Source organism: Camelus bactrianus, chromosome X (assembly GCF_048773025.1).
Source record: "Camelus bactrianus isolate YW-2024 breed Bactrian camel chromosome X, ASM4877302v1, whole genome shotgun sequence".
Taxonomy (NCBI): domain Eukaryota; kingdom Metazoa; phylum Chordata; class Mammalia; order Artiodactyla; family Camelidae; genus Camelus; species Camelus bactrianus.
In genome coordinates this window covers 60,513,688-60,527,269 of record NC_133575.1, presented here as the reverse complement: position 1 = coordinate 60,527,269, position 13,582 = coordinate 60,513,688, and the positions used below count along the sequence as shown (strand labels likewise).

The 13,582-nt window shown below is 38.7% G+C and overlaps 1 non-coding gene across 1 annotated transcript; it reads right to left on the bottom strand.

Moving 5' to 3' along the window:
• Positions 1-6,711: 6,711 nt before the first annotated feature.
• Positions 6,712-6,784, bottom strand: TRNAA-AGC (transfer RNA alanine (anticodon AGC)). Its single transcript has one exon. It is a non-coding gene; the product is annotated as a tRNA-Ala (tRNA).
• Between the last annotated feature and the right edge of the window lie 6,798 nt (positions 6,785-13,582).

The window sequence follows — 13,582 nt, the reverse complement described above, 5'->3', positions numbered from 1 at the left end:
GCAGCTAGGAACTGGGAAACTTCAGAGGCAATAGATTGCTTCCTTAGTAAGAAAGGACCCTTGAGGGTCTTTGGCTTATCCTGTGTGGGTCTTAGAGCCACATTCCTCCCAGTGATTGAGTCTTGGAGGTAGAGGACTAGCCACAGGCCTACCTAGCTCCTTGTGATCCTTTTGGTAACCCACGCAGCTGATAAGGGAAAAGATATGTTCTATTCCTTTTCACGTATGGGTAAGGTGAGTCCTGGTGGGTGTTGAGATTATAAATAACAGACCTTAGTCCAGAGCCCAGGGTTTTGTTACTTTGCTTCATCCGTGTGAACTAAATCCCATCTGATGACTAGATGGAGGTTTCGTTCACTTTTAGGGGGTTCTTTTAGTCAGGATTATGGGTGGAATGGAGAGTCATAACTGTCAGACATAGAAGGGCCCCTAAGATACCAAGTTTACCCCTGTTCAAAGGTAGGATATTGATTGAAGTCTAAAGAGGGTAGGCAGCTAGGGGGATCAAACATCAGAGTTCACATCTGAGTTCTAACACTTCAGTGTAGTTACTTGGTGCCTCTGTATCCCAGTTGTCTCATTTAAAATGGAGGCAAGAATCCTTAAATAATAATTGTGAATGTTGCAACAGTCTTTACCAGATAAAGAGCATAATTGTGATGCTAATAATGCTTAGCAAGTGTGGAATCTGAGGTCCCTGGTGCGGGCTGAGTGACTTGATTAATGTCGTAAAAGTAGAATTAAAGCTAGATCTCACACCTTGACTGTTCTTATGTTTGTTTGTTCTTCTCCCTATTCTACAGATGACACCAAACTCGATCAGAAACCGTGCCACTGGTGAAGAGGTATATTGAGCCCTGCTTGGCCCAGTTGAGGTTACTAGAGAATTGGAAGAGGCTCAAATCAGCATCCTGCGCGTGGTTATCAGACCATTGTGATGTCTTAGTAAGTGGTCAGTGGCTCTGGTGGGCTTGCCCAGTTAGTGGGAAGGGCCAGGGAAGGTAGTCTTAATAGACACTCAGCAGTTACTTGATGTTTTCCCATTATGATGTGAAAAAAGTCTTAAAATAGTCAGACTACACTAGAGAGTAATTGGCCTAACCTCTTCTTTTCCCATTCTCCCATTTATGCAGATGAGGGAATTGGATATCTTGCCCAAGATTACAGCTAGTTGGTGTAGAAAATTGAATTTGAATCCAAGCCAATACTGTGTCTTCCATCTAGTGCTTCCACTAGATTCCATCTAAGTCCAAGAAGGCCATGTAAGACAGAAACATTTCTATTCCACACTGAAAGATTTTATAATAGCCTCTGAGATTGTGCTCTTCTGATGAAGGAAATGTCCATGGTGTAAAATTTTATTATACGTAAAATCACCTGGGATGCTTATAAAAATGCAGATTCCTGGGCAGCCAGAAACCCTGTCATTGGTCAAGAGCAACACTAAGACCTGTCACTTGTATCGAGGCTTCCTGCCCAGTGAGTTCACCAGCAAGCCAGCATGAATCACTGCTGCCATGGATATCCTTGTGAGGCAGCTGGGAAGTCTTGGTAAGTTGTTGATGGTTTGGGTGGGGTTCCCAGTTGGTGGTAGAGAAGAGATGGTCATGATGTGGTGCAGCAGATAGTTATTAGGTGCTTACTAAGTGCCAGAGATTAGATATTAACAAAGTTCTGCCACCATGGAACTTTCATTCCTGAGAGTAGACAAAAAGGAATAAAAAACTAGTAAATGCATAGTGTATCATAAATGTTGTATCAGAAGTTTTTCCATTTTAGTGTAAAAATTGCATTTAAAATGATTGGGTTAGGCTAAGCAGTGTGTGTTTTTCTCCCTTTTAATACCTTCCACCATCTCTCAGTGCAGTGAAGGCTGACCAAGCTGAATATGGGAGGGTCATAAATGATAAAAGTAATCTTTTTTTTCCCTTTTATAACCCCCCACTAGGCTGCATTGTGAACAGTATCTTTCAAAGGTGTTTTAGAGAGTTTCCCAGATCTTCCATGTGAGTGCACGTGCAGAAGAGGGGGTCCTCTCAGTGATTAAGGTAACAAAGTGATTAAGGTAAGTAGGGAAGGAAAGGCTGACATTGTCTTGACTCCTGTCAGGGAGGCTTTTCAGCGTCATTTCCAGGGGCTGTTACTTTTAAAGCCTGCAGTTTATTGTACAGTACATCCTTCTCAAAACAATTAGGGTAGATTATATGCTTACCCAGTCTGAGATCACCCCTGCTGAGGATCAGAAGAACTGAAGTAATTTCCAAGTCAACTAGGTGGCATAAGCTGCGAGTCATAAATAATATCAACATGACACTAATTACACTTCCCTCAGGGGACAGTCTGTTCTTTCAAATCAGATATGTTGAGTTTTTCTTTATCAGACTGTGGCGCTGCATACACCTTGTCAAAAGCCAGCTCTTTTGCAGAGACTCATTGTTTTAGCAGCAGCCAAGTATTTGGTACTTTGGATTAGTAATTTCAGAGGCAGCAGGATCTTCTGGTACACTCCTATTAAACCAATTGCACTAATGTTCTTATTTGGCCCTTCAGGGATCAGCCCCCAATAGGCTTCCAGGAGTACTGAAATGGTTCGTAATTAAACTAGGTAGCATCTGTAAAATGGCCATTCTTGAGAGATCTCTGCAGAAGCCACCCCTATCTTAAGCTAGTAGCTCCTCCATCCAGAGTTCAATAACTTGAGGACCAGATCTTTCCTTGGTATCTGCCATTTTTCATGGAAGCAATAAAAGTCACCTTTTCTCATAAGGATGGTCTTACAATGGTGCTTTCATAGCATAATGTTCCTAGTATAGGCCCTGGAGTGTCTGGATGATTGCTGCTGGCAGAATTAGGTAGGTTAGCCTGCACAGGGAACCTGAATGATAGAAAAGTGATCTTTTCCCTAAGGAGAAGTCTGGAATAGTCACTGATACAAAGAGAATCCCTACATTCTGTGTCCTTCACCACAGCTTATTTTAAAATGACTATTCATTTTAAGGATATGACTGTTAGCATGCAGTTAAAAAAGTCTTCCTGTCTTTCTCTATATGGGCCAAAATGTGTTGTATAAATTTGGCTTTTGCTGTCCAAATGCCACTTCTTTTCTTTCGACTTCCATATCCCCATTATCCATCCTCTTTTCCTTTTGTGACAGCAGGCCTGTTTCTCTCTCTTTTTTTTTTTTAGGCTAGTCATCTAGCGCCCACACACAACTTTTGAAAATTTTCTTTTTGAAGTCATAAAATATTAATAATAGGGCTTGTCAGTTATAAGTGCCTTTTATATTCTAGGCGAGTGCTTTACACATATTTGCTAAATCATTTTAAATTAACATTCACTCTGGGAAGTAAGATTTGTTCCTACTTTACAGATACTGAAACTAAAGATCAGAGAGATGGGTCACCAACGTAACACGGGGAGCCAGTGGTACAGCGGTGTGTGTCCCACTCCAAAGATTTCAACTACCTTACTAGACTCAAAGCACTAGAGTATGATGAGCACATTCTTAGTCGTTGGGACTTCCTGACTCCTTTGGGGTCTTTATCACTATCTTCTTCCAGGACATAGGAGCACATGTGAAGGGAACATTTTTGAAGGGAGATTGAGATACACAAGAGAGATGGCGCAAGGGACGTGTAGGCCCCTCTCACTTTTAGAGATGACCACTTACGAAGCGCTAGCATTTATTTCTCTCCTACACAGCCATTCACCATTTATCTTTGTCTTCTCACCTTTTATTATTACCCCCACCCTCCAGGATATTGTTCGTGTTGGAGAGTTTCTATGAGGTTGTGCTTTCTTCTACACAATAAGGAATTACAAGAATCAGAGTTACAACTGAAAATCCTATCGCTTGCAGAATGTTAATTCAGGTGTAGGAGCATCAGGGTTTGGAGCAGCCTGCTGTGTAGATTAGCATATCCTAGCCAGAATTGCTCATGGATATTGCATTCTATTAGCAGACAGTACTGATGAAATTACTTTCTGTTCATATCAAGTGGAAAACAAGAACACATATCAGTTAATACTTTAATAAATTTTATTGCTAGAAAGACGACAGTGTTAACATAGACCAGGGGTTGGCAAGCTGTGGCCCACATGCCAGCTGCCTGTTTTTGTAAATAAAGTTTTGTTGGAACACAGTCGTGCTCATTAACTATTGTCCATGGCTACCTTTTGCACTAAAGTTGAGTAGTTGAACAGAGACCATATGGTCCATGGAGACTAAAGCATTATCATCTGGCCTTGCACAGAAAGTTTGCAAACCACTGGCATAGGTCAAATGTACTATGTCTACAAATCCTCACCTCCCAATCTGTTTTCTTTTCTGTGGGACTTGGATTTACAGCTGATCCTAGAAAGTATGGAATTTCATAGTAGTTTGCCTCTGAATTTCTTCCTACTCAGATTTAGCTCACCAAGAAAGCACATTCACAAATTGGGCTATATGTATAGAAAGAACTATATTTTATATGTGTCATTGTAGCTATTCATTTATATATGATTCTCCCCCACCCTATATGATTCTCCCCCACCCTATCCATTTTTTTCTTTTCAGGGATAACCGTTTTAAAATTTAGCCATTCTCAAGTATCCAAAAAGTACTACTCATGTTTCCTAATTATGACTTTAACCAATTTTAATACATCTTGCCCCTCTGTAGCATGAAAAAAGCCATAGACAATATGGAAACAAATGAGCAGGACTGTGTTCCAATAAAACTTCATTTTCAAAAACAGGTAGCAGCCCAGATTCAGCCCATGAGCTGTCTCGTTTTACTGTATGCATACATGTGGACTTTATTTTTGTTTGTTTGGGTTTTTTGGGGTGAAGGGGGTAATTAGGTTTATTGATTTATTTTTAATGGCAGTACTGGGGTTTGAACCCAGGACCTCATACATGCTAGGAATGCACTCTACCACTGAGCTATACCTCCCCCGCATTGTAAACTTTAGAACAAGAAGACTTGAGGTGATACGTTAAAGCAAACTTTTCAGGATGATTTTTATTCACAGTGTCTATGATATAGTAACAGTAACACAGCTGTATTTGAATTAGCACTGGAAAGTGTCTCATGATCTGTGCATTATGTGCATGACTTAATAGTCATCTAGATATTGGCTTGAGTCCTTGGTAAAGAGATAGAATCCTCATGGGCCATGTTATTACCATCCCTTAGAGGATCCTCTTCCTTGCCTTAGGTCTTTCTTTGCATGGCATAGAATTGACTTTGTCTTTATATTTGTTATTTGTTCTTATTCTTACATTATCAACTCTAGTGTTTACCTTCTTCACCAGCATGTTTTCTACTCTACTTAGGCCCAAAAGGGAATCTATACTGAGGTTACTTTGGATATAATCACTCGTAACAGTCAAGGCAGGGGGCTGTGATTTTGTTAACTTGCTACGTCAACCCCTAAATGGCTTTCAGGATTAGGAGGAATCAGTCCTTCCATTGATGTCTTAAAATGTGATCTGTACAAAGTAACGGGGATCTCAGTCAAGTAAATGTTGAACATGGAAGTAGATATTTTTCTTTGATCTTTTTGTTATATTATATTTAATAACTTACTTTCCTTATAATGAACCTACCTTGTACTTCTAAAAGAAAATTTCCTACAAGACTATTGAATTAGGTCTGCTAAAGTTGCTGTTTTTAAATTTTATCTTGTATTTTATTTGATTTTTTTACTACTTTGTTTCTGTTCAGAAGTGAGTTTTTGGTTGAGGTGGCAGTCTTTGTCAGTTGTTGAAGTTAGAGTCACTAATGAAATCTTTTTTGCCTAATATTTTAAACTTAGCAGATCTAAAACATGTCCCATGCCATCTTAAATTAAACATGTTTTTAATTGGCCCATAATATCACTGCATGAATGTAAAAATATAATTTGTATGTAATATTTGGGCCCTTGTTCAATTACTGCCTTTTTAAGTTTGTGTAAATAATATTAATGTGAACACCCCTATAGATAAATTTTTGCACATATCCATGTTTGTTTCTTAAGGTTGGATTAAATGTACAATCCCTCTAGTGTATGAGGAGGCCCATTTTTTCATATCCTCACTAATACACTATATTGTGTTTTTTTAAAAGTCTGCCAGTTGCAAAGGTGAAATGTGGTCTACCTTGATGTTTTCGTTTTTTGTTTTTTTTTTTAATTGAAGTGCAGTCAGTTTACAATGTGTCAGTTTCTGGTTTTATTTATTTGATCCCTAATGAGATGGAATAGTTAAAAATCTTTCTTGGGTCTTAGTTTTGAGTTTCTTTTTCACACTGATTTTTCTACCATATACGTTGCAGATATTTCCCTCAATTTGGCATAGAAGTTGTTAATTTTTTATGTAGGTCAAATACCTTTTTCTTTATGGTTTATTCTCCCTTTGCATTTCACAGTGAAGATAAATATATTTTATTACAGTTCATGATTTAGTTATTTACTTTTTATTTTTTATATTTATTTTTATTGAGGTATAATTGACATACAACATTAGTTTCAGGTGTACAACATAATGATCCAGTATCTGTATATATTGCAAAGTGATCATAATAGGTTTAGTTAATTGTCACTACAATAAATACAAATTTTACAAAAATTTTTTTCTTGTGATGAGGACTTTTAAGTCCACTGTTATTTACTTAAAAATTTTTTTTTTATTTACTGAGGGGAGGTAATTAGGTTTATTTATTTACTTGGTTTTTTTCTTTTTTAACGGAGGTACTGGGGATTGAACCCAGGACCTTGTGCATGCTAAGCACATGCTCTACCACTGAGCTATACCCTCCCCCCTTGTTATTTACTTTTAAATACAAATCTTTTTACATTGGGGATCTTCTCTTTGGAAAGTGGTATATAACTAATTTTTCTAAATGTCCAGCACATTCAGGGTTCAGGGGGTGATAGTAAGGGTACGACTAGTGGGGATCTTAGCAGAAGGACTTTCAGAATCTTTTCTCCAGTGCTCTGCTTTTATAACATGACTTAAATATTCTCTCTGTCCCTGTTTCTCTGTGTGACTTCTCAGTTTTGCCACCACTGGCCTATGCTGTCCTCTATGACAGGAGTTGGCAAACTTTTTCTGTAAAGGGCCTGATTAAATTTTAGGTGTTGTGGGTCTTATGGTTTTTGTCACTATGGCATGAAAACAGCCATAGATGATACATAAACAAAGATGACTGTGTTCCAACAAAACTGTATTTATAAAAAAGATGGTGGCTGGATTTGGCCTGTAGGCTGTTGTTTGCCAACACCTACTCTGTGACATTTACTTTATGACTTCTGCTCTCGTAGTTTCTGCTTAGTCATAGTGGGCTTCCTCATGTTCATGCCTCTCTCTCCCCTCATAACCTCTTAGAGCACTTCTTCACCTCCAGTCTCTGCTACTGATTACCTGTTTCTATCCATATTTCACAATTTTAATTTTCTGAGAGCACAGAGGGTAGCCAGACTGGATGGTTTGCATGTCATTAGTGTCATGTTCTGGGATGCAAAAGTGATTTGCTTGGATGTCTGCCTTGTTGCTTCAGTATTACCAATTCCATATTACATTCCTTTTCAGGGTCTATTCTTTGCAATCCAAATTTTATTGCAAGAAATGGGCTCATTTGGATCAATTTAAGAAGCTTACAAAATTCGGTATTACAAAACTGTGGTATTATTAACGTGATTCAGCTTATTTCTTTAGTTTTCTGCATGTCATCTTGCTTCTACATCCAACTGATTTCCTCATAGTCTGTCTTCCTCTACCTCCTAGCTACTGAATGCTTATTTTTCTCTTATTCATAGCTTGAGCTTGTGCAGCCTCTATAGGCATGGCCTCCATTCTGCCTCATCTTTCTTGCTGCAAACTATCTGCTTCCATTCCTGTTCTCCATGCTGCTCACTTGGCATTAAATTGAGAATATGACTGCCTGTGAGTAAGTTACAGCCTGTGAGACTGTAGAGGTAGCAATTGTTATTTGGCAGGTCTAGGACATTTCCCCTATTGATTGCTATGTGGAAATGTTTTTCTTTCCCTTTTTATAATCCCATAGTGCCTAGTTTTGGCTTATTTTTAGCTTCTGATTCTTGTGCGTACAAGTTGATCTTAAATCCTTCATGATTTTTACATAGGATGTGGTATGTTCTTTCATCGCATATTCATTCATTTCAGCTGCAGAGTTTCTGTTCCTGTTTTTCCTCAGTTGTAAGTTGAATTGAATCCCTCATCCTTGTTTGGGGACAGCTTCCATGACACAACAAGTCATAGGCTGTTGATCAGGTTGTGGATGTCGGTCCTAAGGTCTGATCCTTACTTAACCTTGATCTGAACAGCAGTGGATTCAGAGGAGGGATTGTGGGTCACAAGAATGCTTTCTTGGCTAGGCTTGTTGGCAGTACAGTTTCCTTTAGAAGGATTTTGGGCATGGGTGACACTATGATATGTCTACCTTATTCAATCTCATTTAGCTCCCTAACCCTGCTTGTTTGCAGAATCTACCAAGTCTCTTGAAGTCTCACCTTCTAAAGAGGGTATAAAATGTAAATTCTATGATACCACAAGCTGGTTTGCACAACATCTTTAAAACAAGGGGTTTTCAACGTAGCCAGCTCCCTTAATTGCATTCTTCCTGAGGGGCTGTTCTTCTTACTGTTGATTAGGCACTTCTCATTGTTAAAAACAAATTCTCCAGTGAGCTAATGGCAGGTTATTGGCTGGCCACTTGTGGGGAGATAATGGTGACTGGGATCACATGAAATTCCAAATAAAGGGGACCTTAATATGGTTATGCCCATTAGGGATGGGACCTGGGTCCAGAGAAGCTCTGGGAAACTCAGCAGCAGGAGTTTGTGGCTCTTCATGTAAGGATTGTACCATTTATGTAACTGAGCTACTCTGTCTTCTTAACTTTTGTGTCTTATTTCTCCCATTGCCTATTGGCTGGCCTATCCACTTTCTTATCTTTTTTTTCCTCCATCTCATATTTTTAGCTTTTTCCTAGATTCTTCTTACTTAGAGCTTTACCTCTTGTCATAAGTTTTGCTTGCTTGTGGCCCTCGTGGCCTTACCTCTGCATTGTGTTGGTTTGCTGTGTATTATTTCAGCTTCAGTCCCCTTTGCTAGATTACTGCTTTTGATGGCCCAATTCTAATTCCTGAGAATACAAATTTACTAGGCCTGACTTAACCAAGTTTACTTAGATACTTAAAACCAACAGCATTTCTGCACTTGATGTGATTGCTATAGTTAGTCTCTGCTTTTTTTTTTTTTTTTAACTTTGGCTTGTCATTTCTTTTAGCTTTTTTGTATCTATTAACAACTGGCTTCTCCATCCTTTATTTCAGGGATTGCAATTGCAAATGCCTGCAGAGTCCAGATGGGGTAGATGTGTAAGATGGTTCTAATATTTATTTTCTTGTTTATTTCTTGAAATGCTGCTTTGTTTTTGGTTGAGTTTGGTGTTTTGCTTTTCTTTTGTTTATGTGCTTTTGATAGAGAGATCAGAAAAGAGCTTTCTCTACCCTTACAATAAAAACAAGAGTGCAAATGCAATGGTAAAGAGGAGTTGATGTGCCTAAGAGGGAGTGTTTGGGTTTGTGGTCCATTGGAACAGGAACATTTCATCCAGAGGGGAAGACTAATCCTCCTTGGCTCCTGTTTATTGTTGCTCAATATATTGACAGGATTTCCACCTCTCTACCAGAAGCCTGATTTTGAGTGTTAGCTTAATTTTGTAAAAAATGCTGCAGGCCAACACAGTGTGTTTATGAATGCTTTTATAAACTCATAGCTTCTGCTTCTTCAAAAATTAAAAAAAATTTTTGGGGGGTGGTAATTAGGTTTTTATCTATTTATTTATTTTTATGGAGGTTCTGGGGATTGAACCCAGTACTTCATGCATGCTAAGTATGTGCTGTATCACTGAGTCCTCCCCATGCTTCTTCAAAATTTTGACTTGTTTGTAGTGTTACCTTTTTCCCATGTTGACTGAAAAAAATTGTACAACATGAGAGTTCTGAGTTAAGTTTTATTTGGGGCAAAATGAGGGCTATAGCCCAGGAGACAGCATTTCAGATAGCTCTGAGGAACTGCTCTGAAGAGGTCGGGGTGGGGGAGGGGAGTCAGTGTAAATGTGATTTTGGTGAAGTGGGGTATGCGTAATCAAGCACACATTTTTGCAGAAGGTTGGTGCTAGTTATGTGAATGTTACTGCTGGTCACAAGGAACAGATGGCTCCATTAATGATTTAAGTGCTTTTCTCGATATCAGGAGACGCAAGAATTTGGACTCATAAAATCTTCTCCTGAAAATATCTATCTGAAGGCCTGTTCTGCCGGTTTTTCCCAGAGCACAGAGTACCTCGTTCCTGATCTCCACCCTGAACTCCTTTCAGGGTGTGTGGAAGGTCAGTAGCTGCAGCAGCTCGTGATTTAATCTTTGTAGAGGTAGAAGGCAAGTGCCAATTTTTAGTTGACATATGAAAAATGGGTGTGTAGTACTACCCATTCAGTTTGACCTGAGGTGGGCAGTTTTCCTTGGGTACTGTTTAAAACTAGGTCGCAGTTTTTGTTTTTATTTTTTGGAGGGGATAATTAGATTTGTTTGTTTGTTTTTAATGGAGATACTGGGGTTGAACCTAGGACCTTTGTGCATGCTAAGCATGCACTCTACCACTGAGCTCTACTCTCCCCCCACTAGGTCGCAGTTTTGAATGGAGTTAAATAGATTAGAATAGATTAGATTAGGAAAGAATAGATTAAGATAGAATATTAAAAAAAAAGAAAATGCTAGCCTCCATCTGGCAAAGGATAAGAACTTTGTGGAATTTTTGTTCCAGCTAAATGTTTGTATATATGTATCTTTGGTCCAATGTAATTGTACTTCTTAGTATGGATTAAACAACTTTATAAGACATTGAGTGAAACAGAGTGAGCAAACCGGCATCCTCTGAACCAGATCCCTCCTGGGACAGGTCTCCTTTGGATCACACAGTGTTTCTTTAAAATCTGATGGTTGCCAGGGGCTGAGGGGAGGGGGAAAATGAGGAGTTGTTGTTTAGTGGGTATAGAGATGAAAAAGTTCTAGAGATTTGTTGCTCAACACTATGAATAGACTTAATGCTACTCAACTGTGCACTTAAAAATGATTAAGATGGTTTTAAACAAAAGAACAGGAACAGTCCATTGAACGGAAAGTTTACACAGTCATCAGAATATCCTTGAGTATGTTAAATATAATATCTTCAAATTAAAAAAAAAACTTGCTTGACCATCTTTGCTACAACACTTCCATTTCCGTATATCAAGGGTCAGCAAACTATGGCCCGTGGGCCAGATGCGGCCCACCTCCTTTTTTTTTTAACAGCCTATGAGTAAAGAATGGTGTTTACATTTGTAATGTTTGAAAAAAAATCAAAAGGAGAATAATGACGTTATGACTTGAAAATTATACAAAATTCAGATTTCAGTTTTATCAGAACACAGTTACGCATTCGTTTATGTACTGTCTATGGCTGCTTTTATGCTACAATGGCATAATGTTCTGGCTGAGATCATATAGCCTGCAAAGCCTAAAATATTTACTACCTGGCCTTTCAAGAAAAACTTTGAAGTTGCTCTATTGTAACAGTTGCCAGTTGCTAGATCCCCCACAGCACCGTCTTTGATGGCCTAATTAAGCAGCTTTGTCATGGACTCTTAGTGGCTATTATCATTCTAATCTAATATGTAGGGGGAATTCTCACTTCCTTATCCCCTACTGGGACACCCTAACCAATTCTAGCAAACTCAAATTCCTGGTGAGCGTCAGTTGTGGCTGGAATCCTGTTAGCAATTTGTCGGCTCTTTTATTTTCAAGAAACAGACTTCTCTTGGGTCAGCCAGGCAATTTGGACCACCCAAGGCTATGCATGGCCAGCCTCTAAGGTAGACAAAGATTTTGTAAGAGCCCAAATAAAGAAAATCCTTTTTTTGAGTAAAGACAATGAAAATATAAAGAAAATAAAATTCAGTTTCCTCTCTGAGGGAAATGGTTTGAGGATTGAAAGTGGTTCCAAGGTAGATCCAAGCAACAGGGGTTTGTATCCTTCATCTAGTATGCTACCTTTACATCTTTTTTTTTTTTAAATAAAAATGCTATATATTTAAGGTATACAACATGATGATTTGATATACATAGTGAAATGATTACTATAGTCAAACTTCAAACTAAGTTATCTTTTCATCTAGTTACCATATTTTATTGTGATGAGAGCATCTGAAAACTCTCTTAGGAGTAGATTTTCAGTATTCACTACAATATTATTAAGTGTGGACCTTAGGCTGTATATTCCATCCTAATTCCTCTTTTTCTCTGCCTTTTTTCTTCCTCATTATCAACTCAAGCTTTAGTTTGCTCCCTAGCTTTGTTTGTGTTCTGCTTCCTCATAAATTTTTACTCATTACTAAACCTTGCTTATTGCTCCAGTGTCCTTGGCTGTATCTCATGTTTCCCAGCGCTGTCCTTCAGTATTCAACTCCCTCTGCTATGGGCCTCACTGTTTTTGCATTTCATAAACTTTATTCCTCAGTTCAAGGATATAAGTGGCTTAGCTCACCCCTGCTTGGGTAGTCACTTTTTGAGTCATGCAGTGACACAGCACTCGGGTAGTGTGTCCCACACCTGGTACGTTCTGCTTTGGATGACAGAACAGGTCATATTCTAAAATTTATTGCTCTCTAGGACTGCCTCGTCTCCAGAATTATGAGTGGGACAGTTTACCTTAGATGGGACTGTGAGTGTAACCACCACTTCATTCAGGTGTGTTTTTATTGCATTTCTACATCTTGACCATTAAGCACATTGTGCCCACTTCTCATCTTTTCATTTCTAAAGATGCTTCTGTTTATACCTTTTCCAGCTCTTAAGCTGAAGAAATATTGGAGAGGAACTAAGTTACAGCTAGATGCTGTAGTCTGAAGTAATGTCATGAGGCCACTTTGGAAATTTACCTGCCAATTTTAGAAGCACCCGCTTATTTGTAATCTTCTTTGGCCACTTGAAATTCTTCTGTTGTGATTGTATCCAGACTTACCTTTATTGGATGTATGGTCCTGTGACAGTAACTTTGCCACAGTTCCTGTAGGCCCTTAACATTCTAGTCTGGGTTGTAGTGGGTTGTGTCTGTTCTCTGCCCCACCACCAAGTAATAACTAGGTCTAAATATTCCTGATAAGGTTCTGTTTATGTAGCCTAACTCTACACTATTTTTCTAAATTACGTAAGATTTCTGGTTTCAAGAAATAAGACACAGGATTAGTTCAAGAAATAGACATTTATCATATAGATACACTTAGTAAGATACACACAGTAAGGAAGAGAGGGATTTCATAGGGATCTTAGGAACAGTGTGGCATGGAATTGTATCTGTAGTGGCTCTAGGGACTTAAGCACATGGAGTATATAGACCTTTTCCACTGTGCCATTGACTTAACCAAATCCGCTGTTTGATCAGCTATTCTACGTTCTATTCTCTTATTTACGTTTTTTCTTCTTCATGACTGGATTTGCCACTATCCTACTTTGGTGAAGCTTTCAGCTTCAGCTGTCACTGTTAATGACCTCA